Source organism: Mytilus galloprovincialis, chromosome 1 (genome assembly GCF_965363235.1).
Source record: "Mytilus galloprovincialis chromosome 1, xbMytGall1.hap1.1, whole genome shotgun sequence".
In the NCBI taxonomy this organism is placed as follows: Eukaryota; Metazoa; Mollusca; class Bivalvia; order Mytilida; family Mytilidae; genus Mytilus; species Mytilus galloprovincialis.
The window spans coordinates 22738655-22750922 of NC_134838.1; the positions used below are offsets into that span (position 1 = coordinate 22738655).

At 31.3% G+C, this 12268-nt stretch overlaps 1 protein-coding gene across 8 annotated transcripts in view; it reads left to right on the top strand.

Annotated features, from left to right (window-relative positions):
* LOC143069457 (dystroglycan 1-like) overlaps positions 1–12268 on the top strand; it is a 68537-nt gene that overhangs the window by 40286 nt on the left and 15983 nt on the right. The window contains exon 1 of one of the 8 annotated variants that reach the window (XM_076244167.1): positions 6261–6280. The exons of 4 other annotated variants lie outside the window; for them this stretch is intronic. The gene's annotated coding sequence lies outside the window, so the exon portion shown is untranslated. Of the gene's footprint in view, positions 1–6260; positions 6281–7362; positions 7384–10310; positions 10567–11375; positions 11399–12268 lie in introns of those variants that run through there. 3 more of the 8 variants (XM_076244174.1, XM_076244111.1, XM_076244160.1) reach the window with 3 other exon arrangements.

A 12268-nucleotide genomic window follows, 5' to 3' on the forward strand; every position in this document is an offset into this window, starting at 1 on the left:
AATGGTGATTGAAACTAAGGCTTTAAGTTTGACCTTGACTTTATGACCTTACAGAAAAGGGTCTACATATTTCAGTTAAGGCATTAGGTCCTATAATTGATCAAGAATTATAAATGTCATTGAATCAACAGGCACTGTATTTGATTTCAAAATTTACAACAAATAAATATTGTTGCTTTTTAAGATTTTTATCTCCCTTTGACAATTTGCTTGATAGAAGTCTTCCTATGGTCAGGTAGACAGGTTAATTACTTGGTGTTGTTAATGGACATGGTCATCTGTCGATCCTATCATCTTGTTACTTTTGTTTCTAACCAAGATTGTGTTGATACCTTGTTGTTAGGCATGTCCTTCCTGGCTAAATAAATAAATTATTCTCACTTTTTCTACCAAGAATCAAATGCAACAGTGATAGATAGATTGATGGACAGAGATATAACATGAAATATGTCCAGAAAAATTAGTCTTACCTGGCAGGTAACATTTCTTATGATGGGGGAGTTTCTCTGATAAGAGGAGATGATTAAGATGCAGAGTCAAGGCTGGATGAGGAGCTGAACGCATTCCTGTTAAAGACAATCTTGAAGCTGAACATATTTCTGCAGTATCACTGGCTTGGTGCCTAAAAACCTATAGCCAATACATTCTGTAAACATGTTATACTAATTAAAAATTACGTAACATTGTCTTTTTTTAAAACTTAAGCTTTAATAGACAGAAATTAAAATTTGTAAAGTTTCAACATCAATAAAAGTTTCGAGCAATTGCATAATCAAAGTTGATCAGTATTTAATTTCATTGCTCATTAATTTTATTTCGTTCTGTAAATGTTTGTTCTCTGAGTTGGCTTGATGCAACTATTTAAAAGGTGTTTATTTTGAATTAAAAAAATCTCGAAGCTTATTCATGATCTAAATAATTGCAAGAACAATTTGTTATCAAGTCTAATTAGTGTCTGAGCATCTCAAAACGCATACTTTGAATTTAAAAAGTTTTTTTTCTACAGAATTTCTACAGCAAGCAACAAATCTTGAAATACTTGACTTTGCTGTTGTTTAGTGTTGGCCAAGCCTTCTTGTCCAGTCTTGTCAAGTTTTATATTTTCACTTCAGAAATTGATTAGATATGATAGACCACCTAGTCTCTCATTAGAATACTTCATTGGCTTATTTATGTTTTATATTGGTCAATCTTGTTAGTCCAGTCTGGTCAAGTTTTTTTTTATAATTTTCTTGTTACAACTGTCATCTCAATCCTTGACTAGATATGATATACCACCTGGTCTGTCTCATTAGAATACTTCATTGACTTTTTGTATGTGATCTGTTTTGTCTTTCACTCTCTACTTGATTTACACAGGACTAAACATTAGATATAAGTTGATTGACCCTGTACTACAGAATTTACAAGATAGTTCAGTGACACTCACCCAGTCCTGTTTAAATATGTCACTATCTATGGTAAGGTATTTGTTCAAATCATTGAACTTATTGATAAATCTCATTCAGTTCATTTGATTATTTTGTACCAGAATTTTTTCATTTCATCAATCCGTCTTACAAGATATTTCTTGGCTAACTTGCACAATATACATAGTATGGGTCTTCTGCTTGTACCATGAGAACACCTGAGGATTTCATGTTATGTGAAACTTTATAACTTTAGTATTTGTGATATTATTTCCTTGTGTGAGTCAAATATTTTTTGCAGTGATTAGTGGAATTAAAGATTATCCTGTGACTTGTTACATGAAGTGTTCTTGGAATTAGGAGAGACATTTTGAATAAGAAAATAACACTTTATAGATTAGTTAGAAACCAACCAATAGCTGTGGCACCCTTAGATAGCTTATGCTTTCAAGACTTTGCTTTCCAAATTATGTGCAGTCTTATATGGAGGTTTGTGTGCAAGTAAACTTTATTAACCCCAAGTCGTCTTGTGTTGACCGTGTTCCTTGTTGTTTGCTGTTGTCTACAACTCTACTTCTGATTAGGGTTGGAGTATCAGGCGTTAGTGTCTGGTTACTTCTTTGATTGTTGTGTGGAATTGCAGATAACTACTAGTGTACCAGTCTACAATCTAGAATGTTCTGTTACAGAAATCACAGAAATTTAAGGAAAAATTGAAAAAAAAAGATCTTTTTGATGTTGCTAGAAAGTGTAGAAGTTTTACTTATGGTCTATCGGTTATTTAATATCTTTGAGGGATTTTTGTCGAGCCTGCACTCTTGTTTAATATACACTATACATTCTATTATATATCTGCACCCATGTCTTTTATTCTTGTTGTGCAGATAAGCTAAATATTTGAAACTTACAAATGACAAGTTTCATTTAGAACAAGCCTCTTATCACTTGAAAACATCTTCATGAAACATTCATTACAAATGTTCTGTTTATCATAATTAGCAATCAAGGTTCCTTATATTATGTCCTGATTCTAATTGCGTCTTGGCAGCATATTCAGTGAATGGTAGAATAAATTGTGCTTACTACATTGACTAACTTGACATAAGTTTTGGCGGAATGTTGTTCTTCGTACTAAACTGTACATCACCACAGTGTTAATTACAATAGACAACACAAATTGCTAGAGATTCCATGTACAGATGGTACAGATAATTAGACAATTAGGTGAACCCAGTGACCTTTGGCTTGGGACTTTCACAACTAATTCATTCTTTACTATGTCATTTTTAACTAACTACATATTCTTATCTTCAGGTATTATCTGTCACTTTGAAACAGGAAGATGTTTTTTGGAGAATCAGCTCTGAAATCAATTATCTTTTCAATTGTCTTAGACAAAGATAGCTTTAATTGATCTATTGCAAAAAAAATTGCAATGACTAATTTCACCATCATTAACATATTGCCTTTTTTGTCTTAATCTATGAAGATTTGTTGTGTCTTAAAACTTTTTACTTCATAAATTTACTTCAGATACAATTACATAAGATGATTAAGCAATATATTTCTTTATGCACCACAAAAAGGTAAACATTTGCATATCTTTTTATAAAAAAAATGAAAGTTTAAATCCGAAGTTATTTATGGTTCAAACGTATTGAAAACCTCATTTTCTTTTGTACTCAGTTCATTTTGTAATCCAAATTTTCACTTTCTCACCTTTCTCAAACAAGATTGGCTTTCGGACTAATCTAATTGGGACTTTAATAAAACTCCAAAAGGAGATATTTTATTACCTTTTGTAATATAAGGATGTAGTACTAGTTTTGGATTTAATTACAAAGGTATTTTTAGTAGCTTACAATGTATATAGGGGAACACTGCTGTGAAAACAAATTAAAAATTCATGCTTAAAACTTTTATTAAAGAAGATACTGTTTTTTAAACTGGGAGAATTTAAGTTGAAAGTTATCATTTGAAATGTATTTAGGCGATTGCAGTCAGATATGATGCAAAAATGTCTGATTGTGTCCATAAAATACTTGTACCGCTCGAAGAATGCATTTTTGATAGCTGCTGGTTAAAAAATCTTTTTGGGTGCCTTTATCCAACTTATTTAGATTTAAAGTTTGAATGACTCGTGGGTATCTTTCACCAATCTTTTTTAAATTTTTTTGCAAGTATTTAAGTGCTATTGCGTAATCAATGTACTATAGTACATTGTCCTTGGCCATCAGATACAGGTTGACTTTTAGTTGATTACACATACAAGAGTTATGCCCTTTCTTATCTGAAAAATGTGGATGTTCAGAATTTTATCAGTGAGCTTTTAAAAATTGCATAGTCAACTCTTACCAGTATTGACAAAAGGTATGGAACATCCCTAAAATTCAAGTTTTTGGTTACATTTTGTCTGTTAAGGACATTTCCATTTAAAATTTTCAATGCTAAAACTGTGAGTACTAGTGATGCTGTTTTTACATGGCTAGAGGTAAGGAGAAGGTTTGGCATCTCACAAGTCAGGAGCCTCTGGCCTGTATTAGTCTTTTTATGATATTTAATTTTAGTTCATATATATGTTTTGGAGTTTAGTATAGCCTCCATTATCACAACTAGTACACATTTTTGCTAAGGGGCCAGCTGATTAAAGTCAGCCTCCTGTTGAGGGACTTTCTCGATCTGTTGAGGACCCATTAGTGGCTTTTGGCTGTTTTCTGCTCTTTGACACATTCCCCATTTCCATTCTCAATTTTATCCATACTCTACAGAACCTGCAGAGTCTCAGGTGTTATTTTTTTTTATCTAGTTCACCGAATTCTAGTTGGATTTATGTAGGGCTATATATACATATATGGATGGCTTATCAATTTTAGGACTCTCTATCATGTGTCTGGAACAGTATGGAAAATTTGTCTTCTCTTTACAGCCATATCTCTTGGGTTTTTACCACTTGACAGAAGCTCAACATGTCCTTTTGAAACAATTATATTGGTGATAAATTATTGATTGATTGAAATGAGCATTTTAGGATTAATTGTAGGAAACTTATTGATTTCAGTGGTCATAAGAATTAATGTAAATTAATGTTTACTGGTGTATTCCTGATTACAGATTTTTCCTATTGACATCAGTCAAACATTTTAATGAATACATAAAAAACATCTCAAAATGATAGATGTTTTGTTTATGTAACTTTTTTTTAGACCATAACAGGCTCTGTTTTCTTTATAATTTAGTTTATTGGAAAAAAAAATAGATAAATGTCCATTTTTGAGAAACGATTAACATTCCATTTCAAATAATGTAACCTTTCACTTTGAATCCATCACCTTTAGAAATTTAACAAAAAAACTTTAGGAACAATCAGAATCTGAAAAATAGTGGAAATTTAATCAGATACAGGCTAGAAACTTCATGAAGTCATCCCTGGTTTTTGTAGGGTTTGTGTTACTCACAATTCTTTTCGTGTTACCTATACGAAAAGTTTTGGTGACAGTTATTAATTGTTTTCTTTTGGTTTTGGACATGACATTAACTTTGTCTTTCTTCAACATGTTGTTTGATTGGCTCCTTTCTGTCTTCTAACCTAGAGTTGAAACATAAATTAGTTCCACTCACTTTTACATCAGACACATTGGGACATAAGACATAAGACATCAATTCTTTAAATTTTAAAACATTTGGGTTTTTACATATATTTAAAGGTAAAAATTTAGCTCTTACATTGTTGAAAAAGGTACATTTGAATAAGTAATGAAACTCATCACCAAGTTCATTAGCATTACAAAGATTACAATGTCTTTCAGATCTATCAATATTAAAAAATCTGCCCGTTTCAATGGGCAATTTATTACTAAGGCAACGGAATTTACATAAATACATTCTTAGATCAGATGGTAACACCGATAAATATTTCTCAAAACAAAAATCAGACTTGTATATTCTGTAATTTTGAGAGTCATATGATGTTTGAATTTGTTCTCTACAGGAATAACTTTATTCTATGAAATATAAAACATATTTAGATGTGGTATGATTGCCAATGAGAGAACTTAAAAGACCAAAGGACAAAGATGTAAAAGATTACAATTCACTGTACATCCTTCAACAATGAATAAACCCCATACTCTGTAGTACCATTAGTAAGCTTGATGAGGATTATGTCCCATTAAAAATTAGTAATATTGGGAACAAATGTCCCATATAACACCAGAAGAATTTTTACATCACTCCAATGCACAATGAATATTCAAAATGGAATTATCAATCAATTTTCCAGGGATTATAATTAACAAAATTTAATCAGTCTGATAGAGTTTCAATTTCTGTGTTATGCCTGAAAAGCATAACGCGATGATAAAAAGTTTGAAATAATTCGCTGTTTTAAAAGATATGATCCTGATCAATATCGCCAGGGAATTTATGGTGTGGAAGTAATGTTTAAAATAATGTTATTACATGACAAACTACATGCCAAATGTGTGGGTTTTTATAATAAAAAGTATGAAATTATATAACTTTTATTGGCGCAGTCAGCTGGATTTCCACCATTCACTTTTTTTCAATAGTATTGAATATTTGTCAGTCATAATTCATGAATGAATCAGTGATAAAAACAGCTGTCTCTGGAGAAAAGGTAAATTTTCTTATGGAAAAAAAAAATTCCAGTTCATTTTTTTTCCACAATCAGATGTCAACTTTTGAGTGTTTGTATCATGTGACCTGGTATTGATTACCATAGAAACAATGGTGATTCTGAACAGTCCTCCATTGTCTCCCCTAATCTTATCATTGGTAGGATAACAAACTAGAACAGATGGTTCAAATGACATTTTTACACCAGCTTCATGATTCATTCATTATGAATTCAGGTAATAGAACTTTTACATGGAATTCTCCATTACTCAATGCTCAGCATGTGTTTCCAATTTTAGCTAAAGGACATCTAAGTTTTTTGTTGACATATTTTACAATATTGGCACTTCAGGACATTTTCTTTTTACATTGCAAGGACCTTGTGTGAATTTTTATCTGGAGGTATAAAATTGACAGTTCTTTTATCATTTTGCCTGATTATTCAGGTAGGATTAGTGAAAATATTGATATATTATCTAATATGTTTACAATTTATCATTATAAATACCTTAGATATTAGTCTACGTAACTTTTGGGAATGCTATATTGGGAGAAAATAATTTAATAGATTTGCCAAAGAAACTATATGTCAGAATAAAATATCAAAATAATATAACCAGGATCTCAAAATTGTATCTTGCAAAAATTTGAAGCTTTTTATGGGAAAACATCAAAACATTAAGGTTCGGTTTGATTTTTGACAATTTCAATTGAACCAGTTACCGTTCTTTGTTTTTTTTTATTGTTTTTTTTACAGAAACAATTGTTTCTAGCACAAAGTTGCTGCCAACAAAATGTTTACGATATCTACTAACTAGTTTATAATAATGATACTGATTTTTACCAAAGTAGACAAAAGTTGCTTTAAATACAAATAGGATGACAGGGTTATCATTATTCAAAGTTTCCTATTTGTTTTAAAATTGGCTAGAGGAAGAGATATAACTTGGATGCCTCTGATTTGACATTGGGTAAAATGGCTAAAGGATTTATAAAGTATAATAAATTATTCAAGATATCATACAAAATATGCAGATTTATCAGTGAGGTGAAAGTGAATGAATAAATTACAAGATATTTTATTGATAGATTAATTCTGCATGAAAGTTTATCTCTGTTATTGGTCCATAAACCGTTGATATGAATCCCAATAAATATTACACTATCTCCGGAACCTAGGGGGCACTAGTTTGTCATTTTTATACCTTTTAGTTAGCAAGTATGTGTTGCCTATTAGTTGGGTACTGAACTCAAACTAAAAAGGTATTAATATTAATGATTTGGGACATAATTTGAGAGTTGTGAACTTGAGACGGTTAACATTGATGAAATATAAAAGGTAGGCATTTATTTACAAATTTGGCTAGGGTATCTGAGGATTAGATTTTATTTGATTGCAAATGCGTCATTTGGTGGGTTTTTTTTATAGGAAACTCAATATAAGTAGAATAAGAGTCATTTTGATATCATTTGAGTATCATATCCAGTTGTAAGTTATCCTTGACAGATATAATGGATACCCTCTGACCCAGTTGTTTTATAATTAATACAAAATTTGCAGTTGTCTAGAATTCTGAGTGGTAGGCATTGTTTGCAGACTTTAAAGTCTTATTTGGTATTTGGTTGGCTGATATTTTTACTTGACATCCTTAAAAAGGAATTATAAGCTTTTACAAAATGAGTATTTTTTTAGTTTCTAATTACTAGTAATTGTTTTGATACATTTGCATGTCCAATTGCATTTTTTGTTTGAACTAAACAATCCGTCAACATTACATTTTTTTTCAGATCAGTCCTATCATGCTATGATATTAAATAAATCTTTGTAACATACAATATATAAGTGTGGACATCTGAACATGGATTATCTTGGGTTAATTTCCTACTAATATTATTTTATAACCACTATCAACACCAGTTACTCAATAGTTCAAACGGTCAGTTGACTGTTCTCCTTTTATTACCAAAGTCTCCATTGTATTTACCCAGACATATAATTGGACCTTATAATGACAAAATTGAAAGTCTTTGATCTGTGAAGATTTTGGCCTTTTATTACCAGGTTTGACCTAACATGTTCACCCAGTTATCATATTTATGTCCCCAATAGAAGTGGTGTAATCATGGTAATAGTATTGATCTGTTTTAGTAGTTTGAAAGTTTGATTTTCTGTTGAGAAAAGGAACATACACAACATATTCATAGAATAGCAGAATTATCTTTGAACTAATAACATATATTTATTTGTCAAACGAAATATATGGATTCATAAGTCATAAGTGTAGTTTAGATGTGTTATTAAATACCATTGTAATAATATTGGGTTTATTTCTACACATCTTCAGTTGTTCTTATGTTCAAGAAGGAAGGCCTTACAGAAATGAAATATTGAAACAATAACTAAATGGTTTTCTTGACCTTCTTCACAGATTCATTAAGTTTGGCCTCAGTTATTGGTAAGGTGTGTTTGACAATGATTGATAGTTTGTCTGCCAAAGGTCAGAGGTTCTAGCAGACTAGTACACTTTTCTCCAGCTTCACAGATTAATTAAGTTTGACCCCTGTTATTGGTAAGGTGTGTTTGACAATGATTGATAGTTTGTCTGCCAAAGGTCAGAGGTTCTAGCAGACTAGTACACTTTTCTCCAGCTTCACAGATTCATTAAGTTTGACCCCTGTTATTGGTAAGGTGTGTTTGACAATGATTGATAGTTTGTCTGCCAAAGGTCAGAGGTTCTAGCAGACTAGTACACTTTTCTCCAGCTTCACAGATTCATTAAGTTTGACCCCTGTTATTGGTAAGGTGTGTTTGACAATGATTGACAGTTTGTCTGCCAAAGGACAGAGGTTCTAGCAGACTAGTACACTTTTCTCCAGCTTCACAGATTCATTAAGTTTGGCCCCAGTTATTGGTAAGGTGTGTTTGACAAGGATTGATAGTTTGTCTGCCAAAGGTCAGAGGTTCTAGCAGTGTAGTACACTGTACTCCAGCTTCACATATTAATATAAGGAAAATAAAAGTGGCGTAAAACACCAATAGTCAATTCAAATATTTACATGTTCTGTTTGTTCTGCTTACTTCAAATATTGTTTTTGATAAAGCATCTAGCTGAATAAAGTTAAGAAAATGATAAAATAGATTTGAAAATGACAATGTTTAAAGAAAAATAGCTTCCTCTTGATTTAAGATGTCAACAAAGTTTGTGCTGACTCCAACTGTTACATTTGAAACCTGAGAACAGAAAACGGTTCTTAAAAAAACAATTGCAGTCAGTGTCGTGCTATTAATAAGTGGATAAATGTAGGAAAAGTTAATGGTACAGTACAATTCATACTACAGTACATTTAGAATAAAAAAAATCTGTTAATCAGAGATAATGAGACATGCAGTTAATGAAATGTTCAATGCCACATATTTATATATCTGTCAAGTACATTTTACATATATACTAACCATTATGAATGGGTAACATGCGTGATGTAAATGTAGACTCTGTTTAGAATGGGTATAGTATTTTGTCTGCACCATATGACTCTCAAATGATTTGTGGTTTTAATTCTTTCTTGAAGGATTAGTTAGGATTAAAATACGCTTTAAAATAATTGAATGAAATTATTCGTCTGAACAATACAGTGAATATATATTTTTATTCAAAATTTGTTTATGCTGGTTAGGCCACTCCAAATTGTTTGTCTCTTAGCTATTAGTTCAAGGAGTTCTTTGTTGAATACATTTTGTGAAATTTATCTTGTCTTTCTTCATTTGAGGCAGATGGTTGGAGTATCATTATTTTTCAGAAAATCAATAGTTGGAAGATTTTGTAGAGCCTTTCATGTAAGATTAAAGTATTTGCAAATAATGAATGACAATGCTTATCTCTCAAGTCTCTCATCCTTTTTTTGCGCATGATAAGAAAACTGACCTAATGTCTGTATTTCCACATTTTAAAAAAAATGAAAAATTAAGATACCCCATCACATTAAAAAAAGACCAACTTTAGTTCATGTCTAAAAAAGGGATCCTGAATTAAAAGTACTTAATAAACCAAAAGTTTGAGTAGATGGTGTTAAAAAAAACATTAAAAGACCTATGAACAATGACCTGATATTAAAGGGCAGGTAGAATGACTTCTATGTTTGTAAATTGATACTTGTATAACATGGTTAATTTGCTGTCATTGTTCCCAGCTTAACAACTTTCCCTTTATTACCTCCCCTGATGGTTATCACAAGGATCATCAGTCTTGTCAGTGACAACAAGGTGTGTGTTCCTTTAGGGCACCTGTTTCACAAAGGATAGCTCAGCTGTGCACCTCTTGTCCACACAGTTTTCTTGAAAAAATACACATATTTGTGGTTCTTTTGTGATTAGAAATAGGACTGAAGAAAAATATTGTGGTTTGGTATCTGTGTGAAGCATTTTAATTTGCAGGAAATATTTTGTGTGGGTTTTGGCAGTTGGAACTTTGTTTTTGTGCACTAAGATATACCTTGGATCATGTTAACAGGATCAACCACAAGGGTAAGGTTATTTACATGTGATACATGAAAGTGTTAACCATAAAATTTAACCAAATTTCAACACTTTTATGCTTGACGGACTTTCAAATATGGCTATGGTCCAGATAGTGATATATGTTTTTTGTACATGTAAATTTTTGTCATTATATGACCCATAATTTTCTTTCAAAATATAATGTGCATGTATCTTAAATTTGCATAAATTTGCACAAAAATTTCCTTAATGTGGTTTTAAATATAAAATGAATCAGTTTGAAATGATATTTAAAATGATTTACAAAATAATATGTGGTAGGAAAAATTCTTTTTTGAAAAATGATTTATTTCTATAGGAAGATTCATATGAGTGTTTTTAATTTGAAATCTTGTACATGAACATGATTGACTTGACATTCCTTTATATAGGTTTTATGTATGAATTAACTTCCTTCAGAAAATCTACTTCCCAAAAAAATCAAAGGGTCAACACACATTCATTTGGATGATCAAAATTGAAAGAGTAAAAAAATACATGCATGGCAAATAATTCTGATATCCTCAAGACTTTATAAACAAAGCACTGGTCAATATTTCTTGTTTATTCATGAATATTATACAATCTTTTGATTTCGTCATCTTGTCCCGTCAATGGCCATGCATAAATGATAAAGTTAAGGTATGCTAATCAAATAGTTAATAGAACAAACATGATCTGTTACGTAAGGTGGAGATAATGTTAAGTAAGGTAAACAATCGTCCCTAGATCACAGAGAGGCCTCGGTTACCTGTATACGTACCTGTATAGGTAACGTTTGAACAAGATTTAAGATACAGGGTAACGTCATTGTGGTCAGGTAGGTTTTTTACTTCCCAAGTTTCATATTCAGTTTTTACAATACATACTATTATATTGCTTAGTCAGAAGTAAATTTGTAAGCTTAGTCAGAGGTTCAATTGTAATGGTTGGTTAATATTGAGCTTTAACAATACATACTGTTTTATTTCCTTAAAAGCAGCTTTGACAGTAACTTACTGCTATATGCCATAGTCAGTAGTACTTGTTTGTATATATAGTAAGATTGAAGCTTCAAATACATGCAAAGAGCAATCAAAATGTATGTAACTTTATACTAACTTGTAATGACCGGAGTTCATTCTTTTTCTCTATTTTGTGAGTTCAGCAAAATGTGTTTTTTACTATCTGACTATTGTATTTAACTTTACATGTAATTCAGCACAATTTGAGGTGTCTGTAGGTGGCCTGTTTCAGGTTAAAACTTTTACCTTCTATTCAACTGGCACTTTATTTAAAGAGAAAGTCAATATTCTTTGCCTCTTGTGCGTAAGCTTTTGGATTAATTTTCAATATTTATTCTATTTCTGAATATGTGGAATTGTTGCAACTGGTCATTGAAAGCAAACAAAATTTAATTCCGTTTAAACCCAAGTTTGTGGTGACTCACCGACTTAAGTGTCAAGGAGTTTGTTGTTTTAAATGCATGTTTTTTTAGTTTTTTTTTGCAAGTGATTCTGAATGAAGGTGGTGTTTCAATATAAAAACAAGAGAATGGGTGTTTCAGCACAACACATCAGTCATAAGATAATAACCTCAATTCTACAGGATCAGTTACTATTTTGGCAAAGGTCTCTTGGTTTAAGGGTGAGGCATGAGAATGTCTGCCAGTATGGCTAAGGTTGAATATCTGTCATTTATCACAAAAAAA